Raw genomic sequence first — 21870 nt, forward strand, 5'->3', positions numbered from 1 at the left:
GGATCTCTGCTCCTAAAAGGACACATTTCAGTAGGCCAAAGTTTTTTCCTTATCTACTTAAATTTTTTCTCTGACTGAGAGGGTGTATAAGGCATTGAACATTATTCTCATTATGACTCCATCAACTGTGTCACCACAAGTCATTAACCTAGACTCTAGCACTGAATTATATACCAACTACTTTTTCAGGGTAATGAGGTTTAATTTTCTTTATTGATATTTCAGCAGAAATTCAGAAGCCTGTCATCAGGTATTTTAAAACTGGAATTGCATAGATTTCTCATGAGAAAAAAATGTAGCTACACTAAAATTCTACCATCCCCAAATTTATTCAATTTTCTGCTACTCCCACTTGTAATTAATATGTTGTTATTCCCACAGAGAATGTATTTCCTAGTGGATTAATTAGATTTTTATCATATAGAGTAGGAACTGTCACAAATTAAAAACAAGATTGAACTGATAAGAATAGGTATTACACTCGATCTTAGCCAAAAGGCTAAGAAGAGAGTAAAGAAGGGATAAATAGTAATAGAGGTGACTTGATTTGGGGTGGTGAACGTACAATACAATATACAGATGATATATTATAGAATTTTATACCCGAAATTTATATAATTTTAACAAGGAATGTTATCCCAATAAATTCAATAAAAAACATTGATGTCATATACGCAACTTGGCATCAAAAAAATTTACAAAGGCCAAGCAACTAAGAAAAAAAATACAAAATAAGTTGTATACAAAAATAAGAAAACATTTAAAATTAATGTAATTTGATATTTCTTGGATTTTTTTTAATTTTAGGGGTTTTGTTTTTTGTTTTTCACCATTGTAGTTACTGATTTATGTATGCATTTATAGTGTAATCAAAGTACAATATTTTGAGTTGAAAACCTGTCCTCAAATATTTTTACATATCACATCATATTTAAAAAATTTAGCATTCTTTACATTGATTTTATTTTTTAAAGTAATCTTTAGATTGATTTTATCTTTGACAATAATGTGCTGCATGTTAACAAAATTTATTCTGTGAATGTGTCATGTATTTAGCCAAATGTCAAATAGCAGTTTACAAAAATTTATATCAATTTTGGATTTTAGATTAAACTTCTCTGTTGTTAAATGATGCTTAGATGAAAATGTTGTTAATGAGGCATTTATATTGTGCAATCCAAAAATCTGAGGAATTAGCTTCATCAATCTGCCTTTATCCTCTAACATCATCATCATCATCATCATTAATATTACTACTATTATCTTTAATATTATTATCCGAAAGGAGTTTTAGAATATATAAAGGGAACTACTGAACAGTCATAGTAATTTGAAGATGAACAGGTCAAAATATGAAATACATGCCTTTCAGAAATTTTCAGAAATAGTAACATTACATTTCTTTCTGTCACAATAGCCTCCCTCTGTCCCAGCTGTTATGTCTATAGCGTCCATTCTCTGAAACTGCCTTAGAAATTCTATTTTCTACATTTTCCATTGTTGTCTTTGTAATTTAGCAGACACTCTTTCTGAGATAGACTCTTTAAAGATTTAGAGCTGTGAACATGATGATTTCTTCTCCTGAAATATTCTTGCTAATGGATATTGTCCAAGCAATTTGTGTAAAACTATAAGCTAAGTGATGTAAGAATGCATTTTCTTTTCTGTTCCAGTTCACTGTAAGACATTCTCAAAATCAATACTAAGTGTGGAGAAGTAATACTTTAGGAGAAATAGTTCTATTAAACATGTTTGGATATATGTTTCTTGACAAAAAAGTCCATAAAAATAGGATGTATTTTTTTTTTAAGCTTAAAGGCTAGCTCTGTCAAGTGAAAATTTTTACCAGGCAAATACTAAGTCACACAAACATGAATCCAAAAAACAACCCATTGAAATATTAGTTATTTACTTTTTTGAATATTAAAATTCTATTCAAAATTATATATCTTAATGTGAAAATATTCATCTTCTAACATCTTATTTTCACTTTGAAACTTTAATAAATTCACTATTCTTCTATGTTTTAGTTCTGAGACTATAACACTCTGATGCTGCTTAATTAATTAGCTCAATTTTTCATGTTATCTTCTACTTAAGCATATGAGTGAATCACAGTTTTCCTTTTGTTTCCTCATACAACTATTATAGAATTTGTATTACACCTATGCAGTATTAAACACATAGTAAGAAGTGCAAATACTTACTAAGTGAAAAACTGAGTATATGATTATCTCTCATATCTTTACATGGTTATACATGGTTATCTAGATATGTGTACAGTTTTTAAGTTTTTTTCCCCAAATTGTTAAGAGTCCTAATCAAAAAAGGCATTTATTCGACAAGTTTTGGTGTTGATTGATTTCTGTTAAAATATCTACTTTTCTTAATTTGAAGAATTGTTCCATTAAATGTTCAATATTTATTTACATATAGATCACAAGAATTTGCTAGTTGTTTCATTGCAGTTACTTTTAAATAAGTAATGCCCTACTAACATCCTTAAATATATGAAGGAATGAATGAGTAGTTCTAATTCTGTAGACAGGTTTGTAACTATCTGGATATACTTTTCTTTTAAGCCTATTTAAATTTTGTCATGCTGTCAAAAAGGAACAATGATTTTCAAAGAAAAAGAAAAAAAAAAAGGATCCATTGAAACATAAAAATATGCCTCAGTCAAACATTAATTACAGTAACAGAATACAAAAGACTTCTAAATTAATATAAAAGATATAGGAAGGTAACAAAAATTAGTTCATCATAAAAACTTTGTCCCTAACTTAAACTATAGACAGATATATTTAAAATCACATACATTTTAGTAAGTTAGTGACAGCAATTTAAATTAAAGGGTACTGTTATCCAAATATACATAAAATATTAAGTAATATTTCTATGGGGATATATTTTAAAGAAAGAGATTGAATTTAGGGTTAAAAAATAAAGTTTGAAGAACTATCCATTAGCAGGATTTATTTAGCAAGTTCTTTAAATTAAATATCTGAATTGCGTATTACATATGAATCATTTAATTTTAGATTACATTTACAAAATAAGCATACACAACATAAAATGCAATGCTATGTGCAGTTGAATTATTAAGTAATTAGAAAAAAATATATTTTAGGTTAAAATATATTTGTACCTTTTAGTCTTTATGCTAACATGTACAAAAGACTGGAATATATAGACTCATTTGCCACATTTCATAGGGCTTGACAAAACTGAAGATGATAATATATAGCATCAAAGTAGTTTACTTTGTGGTTTACTTACTCAGTGGCTTACTTTCACTCTTATCTGACAAGTAACACACATATATTAACAGGTTTTACTTCGTGGTGTATTTTTGAGCTTATGCTTTTTAATATATGATTAGATTATAGTGTAATGCTCTTTTAATCTTATGTGCAATATTAATTTTTTTAAAATAGAGTTAGAGAGGAGGGAAAATTTAAATAATGTTGACTAATTTAAGTCCCGTTCATTACACTGGCTTTTTGATCCTTGATCAATGGAAACCATAAATGAGATTCCTAAGTCAGTGTTAACCCCTGTAACCTCTCTATTACAGTGGGCCTTGTGACAAACTTCATGTGAAACCAGAGTTAATCCTAACACTCAATTTTTATGCACTTTGGATTTAATATCAAGACACATTCTTTCCCTGATGCACAACCCAAGAAACAGAGAAAACAAACGGGTTGTGTTGACATTAGTAAAGAGAATTTGGGTATGAACACATGCACCCATAGATACATTTTATGGTCAGTTTAAGACATGCTCAAGCTAAATATGATAATATTTAGTGCTTGCTTTAATCACAGATTCAAAACACAACTTCCATGCACTTGGCATCAGTTCACCAATTGCAGTCACCTTATGTCCTAAGGGAAATAAGATATTATGTGTTCTAATTTAAAACTTTTTATTTTACATCAGTACTCAAGAAAATCCAGTGTGATATTCCTATACGTATAGTGCTTTACAATATCATAACCTTTAATTTTTAAAAGTCTGTTTCTAATTATGAGCTTGTGTTTATTTTGAGGTGAAGAATACAAATGGAACATTCATAAACTAATAGTAGATACCTATCACATTTAAGTTACAGGTTCAAAGATAAACATGTCATCAGTTTGAGGTATAGTGTCTTATTTGTTTCCAATCAATGTAACCTCACGTTCAGGAATTTTTTTTTTAAATAACATTATTTTTTAAGTTATTGTAAGAATGTGTATATTCTATTCATTTTGCTTCGGATATTTTCTATGTCTTATTAAAACAAACAGTGACAATTCATACACTTTCTTTTCTATATTTAGAGACTTGGATAAATCTCAGATTTTGGAATAAATAAAAATCAGAATTTGACCAAAATGTTTGGGTTTTTTATAGAAGTGACCATGTTTTTATATGCCATTTAATAATTAAAACATGGTGCACATTTTAGAGCAAAGCATTTCAAAGGTAGATGTTTAAAGTAATTATTTTAATACAGATTTAATGGCCTGTTTGCATTGCCATACTTGACTACCTACAAATAGATGCAACAACAGCAGAGCTAGAATAAATTTCCTTTGTATTAATATAGTTCTCTATGATTAAATTCTCATTTTTCCAGTCAATGACTCATGTTATAAGACATGAAAACATTATGATGAATGCTATTAAGAAGAGTAATGAAAATTATGTGTGCTTTTTTCAATATGATGAGCTCTATCAATTCCCCAGGATTAAAATAAGTTCCTCAGAGTTGTACTCTGAGACTAGTGGAATGGAGGCTGTGTTAGGCTGAATTGAGTCTCCAAAACATATATGTCAGAGTCCTAATTAAATGTACCTTTGAATAAGACCTTAATTGGAAATAATCTTAGAGTTGTAATTAAAATGTAAGTTAAGATGAGGTCATACTGGAATAAGGTGAACCTTTAATTTGATAAGACTGATTTCTTTATAAAAAGAAAGAGATAGATATACACAGATAGGAGAACTGGGAGGGAAGAAGACCACTTGAATAACAAGACAGAGATTAGAATCTTGCAGCTTCAAACCAGGATTGTTAAGGATTGCCAACAACCAACACAAACTAAGAGAAAGACTATAGCCCTTCCAATATCTTGATTTTGAACTTCTAAACTTCAAAACTGTGGAAGAACAATTTTCTATTGTTTTAAGCCACCCAGTCTGTGGGACTTTATTAGAGAAGTCCTAAAATGTGAATTCAGGATCCCATTATCATCCGAATCAAAGTCTGCCTGTAAAGTCACATATTCTGGTCTCCCTAATATGAACTATATAGGCCAATCCTTTCATATAATGATGTGAAAAATGGAGAGCTATGCATCAGTCTTCTTGGAGTCTCTTCCTCAAAATTTATTCCCTACCTTCTGATTTATGGATGTCTGTGAGTTCAGACACATCAGAGGGAAATTTGGCTATATTTATCATTTTTAAATTCTTTAAAAAAAGGTTGGGCCAATCTGCCCTTTTGGGCTCCTCTTTGGAAAGGAAGGCATAGTTGATGAGTTTGAGTACTGCTTCTATAGGCAATTTGTTTTCTCTGTGGAGTTGCTTCTTATGGCCATGTAGATACATGAAGGAGAACTCTATGGTTAAATGGTTATATATATATGTTTTTTTTTTTAACAGAGCACCCTACAAGTATGTTTTTATAGTCCAGCACTTAATCATGTAGTTAATATGTATATACGCCCCACTTGTGCTAAAGTTCAGGTAAATTAACCGGACTTTCTCTGTGTAAAATACATTGACAATCACCTAGACATAAAGGTGGCTAAGTAATATCGGATAAAAATTCTTTCTTAATTGAAAGTGTCATTTCTGTATTACAATGTAACTCTTGAGAACTTGTTCCACTTTAAACTTGGTTGAGAGAAGTCCTATTGTAAAATAATAATGTCAAATTGAAGGATCATGACCTTTTTTTTTTTCCCAAGTAAAACAGTAAAATAATCTGCTTCTGTTTAGGTCCAGAAATGAACTACACATTTATTCTTAGCAGTTGAGTGAAGTTCTCTAATCCCAGAGCTCAATATACCTTTAAATGGCAGTGGAATTTCCAGTCTCCATAGGATCTTCTCACTGAAGGTTCAGTTAAGACGTGAAACTGCTCATGAATCTAGTTAATTTTGTGGTTCTTGAGAGTGTAAAATTTTTCATGGCAAGGCTTGTTTTGTTGCTGTCACTGTTTTTAGGCTTTATTTATCTGGTTACCACTCCATTTTGGCTATTCGTTTAATGACTGGGGCAGAGGTCAGAGTAAAATTCCTAGACTTAACAAGGCCAATATCTACAAAAGTTCATGGACACTGAGAACTTTTTTTTTTAATTGTAGTTGGTAACTACAGATCAAAAGTTTCTCCTCAATAGGCTGTGGAATGTCTTTGTGTGCCTTAGGATACACAGGTCTCTGAAAAGCCCCGGAAAAATAAAATCATTGATATTGTCTTCATTCAGGTCCCGTTGGATAATGTTCAATTATGATAATATGCAACACAGGCAAATTTTTAAGTGTGAACTTTTAGCAAAATAATCATTGCAACTAATTATTTGTGTGTTTTGAACTTCCATGTTAAGTAACTGTTGATTCAACCCACAGAGTACTATCTCTGGAGCATTCAGGAGAGTAAAAGCACACTGCATTCTTAGCAAAGGAAAGGCAAACTTGAGAGGTAAAATAAAGGTTCCATTAGGAGCACCCAAGGCTGCATACAAATCCAACATTAAGAACGATTTATTCCAATGCTGTCATGATGTTAGCCATTTCCGAAATAATATTGGCCTTTTTCATGTTTACATCTTGATGGTCTGCATTACCCCAAGATTCTAAGCCCAATTGGCATCCACAGGAGCACTGTATTATTAAATTTGAAAATAATACTGTGCAGCACCCTTGCCAGCATAAAATATTTATGAAATGCCCAAGTAATCTGTCTTCCCTCGTTCTACAATTTAGCTTCAATTTTCCTATCTTGGAAACATGTAGGAATATAAGGTTTTGGGGCCATATGTTTGGCTGACCTTTATAGAGATCAAAGACTGACGTGCCAAAGAATTCATTTCAAACAGTATGCAAATGTGATTAGTACCCAGAATATCTCCATAAACCATAAATGCTGGGGGGGGGGCGGGGCGGGGAACAAGTGCAGTCCAGATACAAAATACAAAATCCCAGCCACATAAATTCTGTCTCCTAAATTCAGGTATCCTTTGGTCTTCACCGTGGGATCAAGGAATGTATGCCCAAATCTTACCTTTGCCTTGATAAGTCTTGGTTTCCTAATTCTCTTGGCATACATTCTGAAAAAACAGCTACATATTAGTCCATTAACTAGTTTAAGTCTTTGTTCCCCCAAAGCTTTAAAATCTGTTTTATTTTTTCGCATTAGGTCATTTACTTGGTTTTTAATCTGAGCTGTCTTCTATCTCAGCTGTCCATACTCGCTTCTTTAATTAGGTGAGACTTCAGTTTTCAGCCATAACACATACACATTCTTGCTATTTGTTTGTTTGTTTGCTTGTTTGCCCTCCTAAGAGCCTGGGCTCCTTTATTCAGGCTAAGAGCGGCCTTACTGAGCCTTCCATTTCAACATAAGCCTCATCACTTTCACATCCCTTCCCGTTTGGAGATTTTGTGGCTACCAGGCTCCGCCACTGCTGTCTTGCTCCATACACAGAACAGACCTGCCTGAGGCCTTGCTGGACCCTGTCCCAGCGAACTTCATACACCTCTGGAGGTCTCAGCTCCTGGATTCCTCCCACCATACCTATTCATGCTAGGGTTAACCCTCTCTCCTTCCTGAGCACATGCTTTCCACCAGTGGTGTGACACAATTCAACTCTGTCTCTCAAAATACAGAGCAGTGGCTCTCAAATGTTCTTACTACAAAAATAAATGAAATTATGTGAAGGATAGAGGTGTTGCGAAAGCTATACCGGTAATCATGTTGCAATATATAAATACGTCAAATCAACATGGTGGACCCCTGAAACTTACTTAATAGTATATAGTAATTATATTTGCATAAAAATGCAAAGGATGGCATACTATACACTAAAGATGCAAAGAGCCAGAGCCTTGGCCAGCGTGACTCAGTTGGTTGGAGCATCCTCTGCAACCAAAAGGTTGTGGGTTCAATTTCTAGTTAGGGCACATGCCTACGTTGCGAGTTTGACCCCAGGTCTGGTGCATATGAGCTCTGGTTCAGGAACTTGTGATGCATAGTCTGGTGGCCGGCAATCCTTGGTCTGGGTGTGGGTAGGAGGCAACAGATCAATACTTCTCTCTGGCATGGATATTTCCCTCTTTCCCTTCCTCTCTCTCCAAAAGCAATGAAAGAATCCCAAATGACCAATTCAAAAGAACCTATATACCCCAATGTTCACAGCAACACTAGCAATAATATCCAAGTGCTGGAAATAGCCTAAGTGCCAATCAGTAAATGAGTAGATCAAAAAACTATGGTACATTTACATAATGGAATACTATACTGCAGAAAGAAGGAATTCCTACCCTTCACAACAGCATGGATGGAACTGGAGAGCATTATGCTAAGTCAAAAAAGCCAGGTGGTAAAGGACAAGTACCTTAGGATCTCACCTATACTTGGAACCTAATCAAAAAAACAAATGAGCAAAATAGAACCAGAGACTTGGAAATAAAGAAAAAACTGACAGTAACCAGAGGGGATGGAGGAGGGGGTAATGGGGGATGGGGAGAAGGAGAAAGGGCAGGCAAAAGAATGCAAAAAAAGGACTCATGGGCACAGACAATGGGGGGGATTGACTGAGGGAGTAGGGGGATGGGATGGGGAGAGCAACGGGGTAAAAGGTGGGACAACTGTAACTGAAAAACAATAAATTTAAAAAATAGGAAAAAAATGTTCTTGGATGAGGATAAAATAAACAAAATAAAGTTATAAAGAGCTAGAAGGTTATTCTCCCACACTTACAAAAACATTTCAAAAAGCTACAGGATCAAATTGTCTTGGAATCAACAAGCTGTGGTCACAGAGGAACCAGTCATCCAGAAGCTAAGAAGAGATGCACATTTGCAGGAAGTGACAAGGTGATACATTTGCTTACATAGAGCAAATATTTTTTTTAATTTAGATTTAATATGTTAAATATTATTTCTAACTTTTTTACTTTTTAGTTTGATTTTTTCCTATAAGCTATTTAGAGATATTTCTTTCTTCTGAGTATAATTTATCTAATTTAATATGTAAATAACCACAGTTGATCAGAAAATATGTTGCATATAATAATAATTCTTTATAATTTTATTAGAATTGCTTCATAATAAATTATATGTTCAATTTCATAAATATTCTGGTCATACTTACAAAATTATATAGTCTGTATAGTCTGTACTTCTATGGAATATTGTTCTGTATGTTTCCATTAGTTCAAGTTTACTAAGTGAATATGTCAAATCTTAAATGTTTTAATATCTCCATTATTTGTACTGTCTTACTAGTTTCTATGCTCACAATATCTATGTTTACAAATTTCAAACATTATGCCTTCTTAAGTTATTGATTGTTCTCAATATTTGCTCCAAATAAGAGAAATATTTAATTATATCTTAAATATATGCTATTTATGTTCTTTATTGTAATTTTTAATTTTTAATTGAAGACAATATATTCAATATATAAGCTTTGCAAATGGAGAAACCTTGTCTGTGGAAAGGAGAGGGCAAGAGAAAGGATGTTTAAATTCATATGAGATACTTAGTTATCATAATCTTTACTCATTATTATGCAGCATATCAGCAGGGTATACCCAATATTAGCTTTTCCTTCAAAATCATGGTTTTACTAACATGTACGTAGCTAAGAATTCCTGTCTAAAAATCATTAAAATAGCATTTATTATCATCTCATATTATTTTCATCATTGGTTTCTGTTCTGAGCTGAAAGTGACTTAAGCCTCACTAATGAATACCATGACCAATGCACAGTGATAAATTAGAAACTCCTATTTTTAATTCTATTTTTATCTGTTGATAGAAGCTAATAAAACATTACATTAGACATTTTGGATAAGATCAATATTTTAAAAAAACAGAAAAACTAGAAAATCAATAACAAGTACTACAGTAAAAAAATATTGGCTTTATTAGCTATAAAATTAATGCTGTTTAACATGCTATCTTGTAAGATATTTAAAATAGAAAGTTCACTCTGATAATATAAATTTACAAAAGAAAGATTGTGATTTTTTTCTAAACACACAAAGAAAGCCTCTCCTAAAGTCAATTGAAAACCTAACACAAATGATTGAACCAAATACTTGGCAGCTTGCTACCTGATGTTTCATTGTAATCTTTCATATTTGTGTTGTTATTCTGTCAAATTAAAAATAAATGTTATGTAGTTTATCAGAAATTAGTTCTTGCTTTGAGGTATAATCTATTACTTAACTTTCCAAATGCTATTTTTCCTAAGACATGTCTGTCAGCAGTGGACCTTTGTGTTACAGGCTTTCAAGACAGATGGCTTGAGACTGTCCTGACATCAGAAGTTAACCACTGTATACCCTATTGGTTTGGTTGATGCATTATGAATGCTATCTAGAACTTTCTTTGTACTGATTATATAATCTGTGGCAACTGAGCTTTATCAAAAATAGTCATTTTATTTTCAAAACTTTCATTACCAATGAGAAGCATGCCAAGGCTACTATTCATGCACATTACTGGAATGAATGTCAATGTGAACATACTGTAAAGTTGTGACACTAATTTTAGCAGTTTTACACTAATGGGATGACACATTGAATATCCAGAAAATAATACATAGAGATTAATATATTAAGATTATGATTTCCTAAATGGTATTTAATTTTATCAAATGGAACCATCTTAATTTGGTCTTATGGACTTCTACTGATTTGTTAATTTCTGAAACTATCTTCAAAATGCAGTTCATCTTCAAAATATATGAAAACTCATGAGGCCTATTGCTTCAAAACACACTTTAAATGTAAACAATAAAAAGAATTAATAAGCAAAGCATTAAGATCTTTGTATATAAGGTCACTTTTTTTTTTTAAATTTAGACACCAGTTTCTGAAGATAAAAACAAGATTTTGCACCAGGATGAGTTGACTGAAAATAAGAAAGACTGAATTAATCTGAAGGAGAAGAAAACACCTGGCTGAACTTAAAAGTGCAGATCAGTCTTAGAGATGGCTTGGGCACATACAGTAAAGATATGTTCCAATAGTTTAAAGATAAAAAAAATCTATAGAAGATTGAAGATAAAAATGGACTGGGTTGATGCAGTTAATAAAGGGCAATGGCCATGAATGTTTTGAACATATGATGTTAAATTGCATGACAAACATCTATGAGTTTGAATAGCTCAAAATAAGGATACTAGTCATTGAGAGTGATTAAATGAATGTTTACGGAATGCATACTAAATGCCTCACACAAGATATTAAAAATATAAGAAGTAAGCTAGCCTATTTCCTATAAATTCTCCCTGTAAACATAAGAACATTAAAAATGTGATTTTAAAGGCTCAAACCTAACAATGTGAATCTTTTGAGAGCTTGGTCTTGAATGTAAAGCATCCTAGCACATGTTCCTTATTACAATCTGGTGGGAACACAGAAATGGAACTGAGTTTTCCTACTTTTATGTTCTATTTTCTTTACTAGTTAACAATAGGATTATGTAATAATAAACTCAACCACTTCCCTCTTCTAGTCTCTCGAATTTGTGACTGAGTAACATTTACATACCTCTATTATAGAGCTCAATCAATTATTTTATAAAGCCTGTTCATGTCATTTTTTTCCCCTTCTTGTTTAAAGTCTGTTGAGGAAAATGCTTGTCAAAAATTTAGAAGTAGCAAAATTAAAGCCACCAAAGTAATAAGTAGAATTTAGTAAGGTTTTGTTTTGCATCTAAGAATAGCCCACAACCTGAGAACTTTAAAAAACAAAAGCTGATATGAAGCTCAGAGGCAGACAGTTACAAGATGGCTTATAAAGCGAGCATGTGGAAGCTGCTTACCCTCACAGTGGTTGTCAATACAATGTGGGTTTCCGGACAGCAGGGGATTGGTTAACAGTTATTAATTATCTCATACCAATTTTAGGATGATGACTTAAGTTTCTCCTATGATTGTCAGAGGCATTTACAAGAAATAACCTAAGTTAAAATTTGCTTATGTTCATGAAATAAACTAGATTTAACTTTGCTTAAAGAATTTTTCCCTTAGGGTATCTGGTCTCCATTTTGTATGTAATTTAAAATGTTGTAAAATCTTCCTAAACTAGACTTTATTATGAATCTTTTTCTATTTTTTCTTCTACTGTGGTGGAAGTTTCTGGAAACTAAATAGAAACTTAAGCATTACATAAACTTTCATTAAAATATTATTAATAACGTTTCCACTCTTCTGTTTTTTAAATGAGATTTTCAATTACTTGGTTATTCCTGCACAGAAGTAGTGTTGATTATGTGGTAACTTAGTCTCTCAGAAGAGTTTGCCTGCTCTCACAAAATACTCTTTGCAGATTATACACGACCAATGTCCTAAGTGAGAGAAGGTACACTTGCTATTTTACTGTTTTCTGTAAGCAGAAATATAGAATCCATTATGGAATTCTCAGTGCTTTTGTTTTATATTACCAAAATTGTTATTGCAATTATTACTTGATTATATGTCAGCAATTCCGGGCTTTATTTGGAGATTGCTGACAGATTCCTCCAGAGGAAAAAAGAATCGGAATCGATCAGCTTTACGATACGCATTGTAGACTTAGACATCAATAAATATTTTGGTGATTGAATAAATGTCTAAAAAATTGACAGGTACAGCCTGAACAATAGACATGGCTTACATAAATTTTTCTTACAAAGTGATTCGTGACATTTTACAAGTGTTTCTACATGCATATTTTAGTTCGTAACCATGTTATATAAAACAATAAATATACAGATAATAAATTAAGCTCTTTCCCCAATAACAATGCCAAGCAATGACATTTTATTTAGCAAATTTGAAATTCGAACAATAGTGCAGTAAATGCCGGGGGTGGGAAGATGGACGGAGATGAAGGAGGACAAAAGGGCGATGCACAGTGGCGGGGAAATAGGTAAATAGATACATAAAAATTCAATAAGAAACTTAATGTTGCTTCAGCAACAAATAAAATATTGATCCAAACTCTTAAACCATAAAATTGTTATTAAATAATTCAAATTATGAGGCAATCTAATGTTAAAATGAGTCTAATAGTCATTTTTTCTCTGCTTATTCAACCTAAGCCATTTTCAGCTTTGCAGTTGCTATGAAAAATAGCAACATATTGCCACAACAGATTTGCTGTAATGGAATTTGTGTTTTCACTCTGGTTGAGAAGGTAAGTCTTTCATGCGTTTCTTCCTAATAAGCTACTGGCTACTTTTGATAGGTCAGTGTTACCTAATGACCCATCTCCTAATAAGTAATACATTTTCTCATTTATAGATATACTTCCTATTTTTGTAAACAGCATAGATACTTATTAAAGTATTTCTGTAAGTAATATTTGGCTGTGATTAATTTTATTGTTAAAATTTTTAATGGGTTATGTTATTTGTAGTATATAATTGTTACTTTTTACAACTTAAGATATTAAATATTTGTACAGTTTTAAACAATCATATAATGCAGATCTTAATTAGTAAATCTTTTTTAAATCTCCTTTCAGTGTTAGCTTTTTCTCCTTTTTTAATATCAATAGATTATTACTTTTTTTATTTCTTTAAATATTTTATTTATTTATTTTTAGAGAGGAAGAAGGGAGGAAGAAAGGGAGAGAAACGTCAATGTGTGGTTTCCTCTCACACGCCACCTACTGGGAAACTGGCCTGCAACCCACGCCCGTGCCCTAAGTGGGAGTCAAATGCGCAACTCTTTGGTTTGTAAACCAGCACTCAACCCACTGAGTCACACCAGCCAGGGCATCAATAGATTGTTTAGGAATATATATTTAAGATAAATATTTATTTTTAATATATTTGCTGAGTAGAAAACATGTATAACTTTTACATATTTGTGCTGCACATTTAATTAGATCAAATGTGGTAAAGATGTTTATCTTTTAAGGATGTTTCAAAATAAAGTTTCTTTAAGACACATTCTCCATTGTTCTCAAAGCCCACCTAGAATTGCTTTTGTGAAAATACATTATGGTCTTAATAACTTTAGCAATTATATCTAAACAATTTAAGTAAGAATACTTCAGAAATAAACCTTTCTTTACAATAATAGCTAAAAATGAATTACTAGGACCCAAACTTTTTTAAGTGCTTCAAATATATTAACATAATGAATCTTCTTAATGACTACATTAGTTAGTGAACATTCTGAAGTTGAGGAAACTGAAGAACAAAGAAGACAAGAAACTCAATCAGTTTTAGAGTTAGGGAAGTGAAAAACAAGGATTCTAACCCAAGTATTTTGGCTCTTAGGTTTTTTGCATTTTGCTTTTAGTTCTTAGATTATGATAACATCTTTTTTTCTGTTAAATTATATTTTCATCCATTACTTCACTGGGGTAGAGGGGAGCAAAGAAATCCAACAGAAAAGTTTTAAAATTTTAAATAAATAAAATGTGGCATTTTCATGCTATTAATGAAAGAATTGAAACATTCTGGAAAATGAAATTAAAACTAGAGCTCTTTCTACTAAAAATAAATGTTTAACATGAATTTTGAACCCTAGAAGAAAAATGGATTAAAAACATGAAAGTTTCAATGTTAGAAAGAATTTTACTGAGTGAGTGATGAGTTTGGAACTCAGAATTGGTATGTTTCAAGGAATTGAAAACCTTAATTTTAGCAAAAAGGTAAACAATGAGAATTATATGCTTAAACAAAATTTGAGGAAAATGAATCACTAGAGTATTTAATGGCAAATCCTCTAAAAATAATATGCTACGTATGCATTCATGCAAATATTTCATTGAAATAATTATTTGATTTGTCAATATAAATTATATACACATACATGCATTATATATGTAGCAAACATTCTTTATCCAATAATATGATACAATTTTTATGTGATCACAATGACAACTTTTCATCTGGATAAATTCTTACCAACAAACCCTACAATTAATTATTTAAGTAATGGATTATTATTTACTTTCCTACATGTTTCCGTATATTAGCTACTATAGTATTTTACATTAAATTTTAATATAGAATAACTTCTAGGACCAAGATATCCTAAGGGAAATTGAGAATAGTAAAAACCAGTCAATAGTCCTTCATAAATGCTATAATTCATATAAAAAGTACTTTTTTTGCTTTAAAATATCAATATATCTGGATATAATTAAATTCTCAGAAACAGTTTGGGATCTTTTATTAGTTTTTTGGGGTTTTTTTAAATTAGTTTAGTTTCCACTGGTCTCTGAATACTTCTTTTCTACATGCCACATTGTGTTCAACTAGGAGGCAAAAAGAACAATTATTTTAAATTAGGACATTTAGTATTAACAATTCTTGATATTAAATTTTGAGTTATGCAACTAAAAGTAAATAAAAATGACTACTTTGTCCTTTAGAACTGGGAGAACGAAGGGAGGAGCTGGGGGTATTTAAAACAAGGAAGCTTGGCAGAGGGAGAGTCCTTGAAAAGCTGAGCCTGAGGTCTGGGAAGCCCTGTGTGTCCTCAGTCCTGGAACCCAGACTCCTTGAATTCTCCTTGTAAACAAAAAGTGGGCCCTTTGTTCCCTTCATTTGCGCCATTATCAAGCAGTAACCAAGAGAAGGCATCAGAAGTGATTCAGAGTGATTTCAGGGGCTAGGCATGACTATCTTACTTCCCCTGCTTCTCTTGGGACATTTGTGGTGGAGGGATATCATCCTCCATCTAAAAACTCTCTGCCTGGGAGACCTCCACGGTAAAGAGAGCCCTTGTGTTCACCAAGTAGGCTGCCAAGCTGAGTTTCCCGTGACAGCCAACATCTACTGGTAGCAGTAGAAATGAGCCATCCATGATGATGACCCCATTATGCCACAGGGTAATATGAGAGCAGCTTTAGCCAATAGTTTACTGCAATTATATGAGAGCTCAAATTAAGCCCAACTGAGTCCCCTACCTATAATTCACTATCTTAAAAAAAAAATGGTAGTTCTATGTCACTACATTTTGGGGTGGGGAGTTGCTGTGTAGCAATAATAACTGGAACAAAAACTAGCAGTGAACACACAAGCAAGCAGAAGGCCCTTCCTCCTCCGCCAGCCTTGCAGTCAGCCGCTAGTGCACCCTCTTGGCAGCGCCTGGTTGAGTGGTAATTGGCAAAGTGGAAAAAAGCTTTGCAGAGTTTTAGATCCTGCATCACAAAGCAGAGTATAAAACAGCAGATTCAGAGCTGAGAGACAATAGCTTAATAAATAGTACACAATATTTACATATAGGAAAAAAATCATTCCAGGCTAAACTAAAATGTTAATGGAATTTAACAATACTTTAATATGAACTTTGAAGGTGTTTGGAAATGACTCCTAAATGATAAACTATGGGTTTGAGAAATGGCACATAGATGAAATTTAAGTGGAATTGATCTTTTTAATAGAATCAGCATGCACAGAGACTAGCCATATACAGAATTAATTTCCATTTTCACTGCCAGGAATAATAATTAATTATTAGAACAGCTTTCAGGTAATCTCATGTCATCATTAAAAAGACTAACGCACATTTAACCTGCCTCTTGTCACTCTTGATAATGATGCCACGTCAGCGAAAGGACTGCGCCAGTCAAAAAGAAAAGAAAAAAAAGCAAAAATAAGAACGAGGAGAGATTACGTATTTCTTACCCAGACAAGATTTATTATAGCGTTTGCTCCCAGACAATTATCAAGTTGTATTATTAGAAATTAAATAACTATTACACTGCTAATATTATAATGGTTTCAACTTCCCAAAGTTCCTCTTACATGAGTAAGGAGTATGTATCTAAACAAATAATATTTCTTGGAGTAAGCATTTTAGCAGTATTAAAAATATTTTTCATAAATCTTAGTCACCTTTTTAAAGAGTGGCCTCTCATTATTCATTGTATTACTCTTAAACCATAGCTATCCCTAATTTCTCTATGCAGAGCATTCAGAGTGTCTACTTCTTATTTTTTTACCTCATTAATTAAAGTCCCTTTTGATTCATTTTCTTGATTATATATTTGAGATATGTAATATATTTCCCCTTACGAACTTGACTTTCTATCCTAAGTGGCATTCACTTTCTTCTTTATTTTATACTGAAATAGGACTTCCTTAATATGAAAACTTTTCCCATTTAGTATCTATAACCTCTTATTTTAAAAATCTCCTTTGGAAACTGTTTTCTACAAAGTTTTCCTTGGTACCATAAACTAGACCTAGAAATAAAGTAATATGAAATAAAGCTGTTTTAATTTATATCTTTTCAGAAAAATAATGTGCTATTCTCAGAGATATGCCTCTGGGCCAAAAATAAAAGCAATGGGGAAAGCTAAGTGCTATTCATCTTTAACTCTGAGAATTGTTAAATCCTACAGTGTCATTTGCTCCAAGTTTTGACTCATTGTTTTATTTTGTTTACTTTCTTTTTCCATTTCTGGATTGGAAGTATGTGCAATGAATACTAGAATTTTTCTGTGAATATATTTCAAAGTTAAAATACTTCTGCTGTCAGGTGTACCACATATCACTGCAATACATTTGACCTGGTTTCTAAACAGACTAAAATTTATTATAAGAAAATTCTTCTTTTTTAAAGATTTTATTTATTTTTAGAGGGGAAGGAAGAGAAACATTGTGTGGCACGCCACCTACTGGGGACCTCATCTGCAACCCAGGCATGTGCTCTGGACTGAGAATCAAACCGGCAACACTTGGGTTTGCAAGCTTGCACTCAATCCACTGAGCCACACCAACCAGGGATATAAGAAACTTGTAAGTGTGCTTATGACCAAATGGATTTTTGCAAAATATTCTATGATTAAAATTTCAAAAAATTAAGTTTTTATGTGGCATTTAAATCTATCTGTTCTACATGTCAGAGCTAGTGTATTAATTGCAATCATCAGCAATGATGTGATTTTGTCAGAAAGATTCATCCATCAAAAAATATATGAGCAAGACTTATTGAATGAGCTCTAGCAAAAGAATGAGTGTATACATGGCTGAGGCCATAAGAGTGAAAGATATTGATTTCTATGTGCCAGGAATTCAATTTAAATAAATATGTAGTAGTCCTATTATATATAGAACACCAGCATGCACTTTTAAATTACTCTTCTTATTTTGGCTTCAAAAAGCAATGTTTCATTGCAGAAATAAACATGGAATCTCAAATATGTTTATTCATGCCATGCCATGTAACAGTTACTAGGCAAAAACAATTATAACAACTCTTGAATATTTCTCTACTGATCCATATGTAGTCAATACAAGGAAATGGTTAAAATGATCATTTCAGGTGATTCTAGTAAAATAATTAATATCTGGACATTATAATAAAATTAAAAATAATATTCATATAACCATGGTAACTTAAAAGATAGTGGTCAATCAGAGCCAGAGTAACTTGTTCTGCTTTTATTAACTTTTATTAAAATTATTACATTTCCATTATATTTTAAGTCACACATAAACCATAAATTAGCAACAAAATTTTTAAATAATTAGTAGGGATAATTTCTACATATTTATTAAAACATTAACTTTTAAAATTGAAATGCTATGTGTGTGTGTGTGTATATATATATATATATATATATATATCTTAATTGTTAAATCCTCATTAGACAAGTACATAAAAGTGATCCACTAAAAGAAATTTTAAGAAAAACCATGTACATTTTAATGAAATGATAGTATTGGCGCAAGAAAAAAATATTTATGTGATAGTGTCACTGAAAATTCCCCTTTATGTTATCGATACTAATATTTTTTTTTTTTTGTTTGTTTTTTTTTTTGCTTTTTCTTCTATTGTGAGAAAAAAAAATCTACCAACACCTTTCCACAGTAAGAAAGCATCATGAACATCTGCAGTGTTTGAACATTAATCTCAGCACCATTTGGTCTTTCAGTATTATCTATATCTTTGCATTTTAACTTTAGGAGAATACTCAGCATATTAGAAAAAATTAAAGCCCCTATGTTGAGATAAGACTTGCACTTGTAAAAGAACAATTTGGTAAAATTTACCAAAAGAATTTGGTAAAAGAGCAAATTCTTTTTGAAAGCATGATGGAAAGGTTATAAACAGATAAAAGAGGACAGCAACATACCAGAAGATAGAAAGCCATTCATTAACTCATACCTGGCACAGCTTTGACATACCTCTTTGGTGGTGGACATCAATAAGAACTGCTGCTTGGAATTTTGGCACCATTTACCCTGAAGCCAAGAGTATGGAGCGCATGGAAACTATGTTTATTTGATGATAGTTTATGGAAAGACAAATCATTTTTCCTCCAGGCCTCATAGTCAGATGTTTGTTTGTTTGTTTTTACATAAGCAAAATATAGGGAGAACATGTTTTGGGGGGGGAAAATACAGGAGTTATACACACAAGCACCAAACATGGAGATGTGGGTGAATATCATAACAAAAAAGAGAAAGTAAATGATCACGTGCATTCTGAATTATATTATCCAAAGCCACATTCCCTAGCACAGATTGTAAACTACTTTCATTTTTGTGACCTTATGTTAATAGAAAAATTCTCTATAAAGAAGTTGTTTAAGAAGGAGAAATACAGAGGCTCATGGAACAAAATGATCTGACATGATATTAAAACCAATGTCCTGTTTGGTAGTCAGGACCAGCACTGGATGTATATTGTACAACCTGTTCAAAACCAACAGAGAGGGTACATTGCTTAGTTTAATGCTCTGTTGGTACTGTCTTGAAAGTCTTAATAATTTTAGTTTTGATCTTTTTTAAGATTCCAACTACATAATATTCTGGAAAAGGCAAAACTGTAGGGACAATAAAAAGAGGCATAGTTGCCAGGAGCTGGAGGGTGGGGGAAAGAATGAAATGGTGATAGATGATTTTTAAGGCAGTGAAACAACTTTTTATTATACTATAATGGTGGGATCATGACATTATATATTTGTTCAAACAATAAAACATAAAATACCAAAAGTGAACCCTAATGTAAACTATCAACTCTGGCTGATAACGAAGGTTTATCAATTGTAACAAAAGTACACTCTGGTGGAGGATGTTGATAATGGAGTAGGCTCTGTGTGTGGACGGCAGCGAGATATGGGAAATCTCTGTACGTTTTTGCTGAGTTTGGCTGTAAACCTAAAACTGCTTCAATAAAATTTTATTAAGAAAAGCTGTCCCTAAAAAAGAAGGGTTCTGTATATTCACTTCACACTGAACCACACAAATTGTTAGTACCCACAAATCTAGTCCTTTGCATTAGTTAAGGGTGATCTAGAACTACAGGTGAATCTGAAAGACATAGCAAGCACTCTAAATCAGAGCAGGAGGGTGGATACACAATTGCAAATGTCCTTTTTCTAAATGAAGAAAAACAGATTTATTATTTTGTGTATTTAACTGCATAGAGAATGCTGAGTTCTTTCAGAAAATAGAGACCTGAATAAATGACGGAAATTTATAAAAAAAAGAAGAGGAACATAGCGGTAATGTTAACTGTAGTAAAAAGTTAGGTAAATAAATGAAAGGTAACCATGGTTTTTGACATTCTTTCTTCAAAGGGTAGCGGAGGGCCCATGATGCTGGCATCATTTGAGATACTTTTGGAAATCCAGTATCTCAAGTCTTACCCAAGAGCCACTGAGTCAGAATCTTCAAAAGTGCACCAGAAAAGTTTTATTAAAATGTAGATTCTGATTCAAAATCTAGGGGTAAAAACTAGACCTGCCAATTCAACTTTAGTTGTCAACCAAGGCTGATGCCGCCATTCTGCTCTTAGCGTGGATCAACATTTCTCAGCTGTTAACCAGATGTTCATACATAGACACAAATATAAACACCAAGCACTGACTTAAATAAACTCTGTGGCGAACAATATTGGTAGGTTACATAGAGGAAAAGTGCATACTTGGGTGTGGTGTAAGAGAGCTAATATTTTGCACAGCTGGATATCAAAATATTTCTAAAATAGAAATATTGTCTTTTTATAGTACAACTTAACATTGCATGAAATGTTAACATAACCATCTTGACCAATTGAGCGGATTTCAATATAGCAATTTAAAAAATTACTTCTTCTGCATTTTGTTATTAAATATTAATTAAACAGAGGAATCTATAAAAATGTATGACATTAAAATCTATGAGGAATGCACATTTGAAAATATAGTTTGGTCGCATATACCAGGTAGAAGCACAAATCATGTAACAAAGGAAAAAGCCAGGTTAAAAATTCAGTGAACCTATAGAATTTTAGTAACCAGTGCCACCTCAATAAATTCAATAAAAATTTAAAAAATGACCCAGGAGATTAGGCAAAGAACACAGATGCATAACCCATGGAAACAGACAACAGTGTGGTGACGGCCAGAGGGAAGGGGTGGGGGTGCGGGCTGTGTGGAGGAGACGAAGGGGGAAAAGGAGAACATCTGTAACAGTGTCAACAATAAACTAAAATTAAAAAAGTGAAATAAAATAAAATTGCTTTGATTATTCTAAAAAACAATAAACAACCCTTAAAAATACAATCTGACTTTCGAAGCAAATGTATAAAGAAAACAACTATTAGACAATAGATAATTAAAACTAACATTTGATTTAATCAGAATTAACATATTACAACAGAATAATCTAACATCTGATTAAAACAAGATGTGAGTGG

At 32.2% G+C, this 21870-nt stretch overlaps 1 pseudogene; it reads right to left on the reverse strand.

Annotated features, from left to right (window-relative positions):
* Positions 1-363: 363 nt before the first annotated feature.
* On the reverse strand, positions 364-511 carry LOC129081218 (uncharacterized; annotated as a pseudogene).
* Positions 512-21870: the final 21359 nt, after the last annotated feature.

The sequence above is a fragment of the Pteronotus mesoamericanus genome, unplaced genomic scaffold, assembly GCF_021234165.1.
Source record: "Pteronotus mesoamericanus isolate MK-2021 breed Mesoamerican mustached bat unplaced genomic scaffold, CSHL_Meso_final contig_94, whole genome shotgun sequence".
NCBI classification, from domain to species: Eukaryota; Metazoa; Chordata; class Mammalia; order Chiroptera; family Mormoopidae; genus Pteronotus; species Pteronotus mesoamericanus.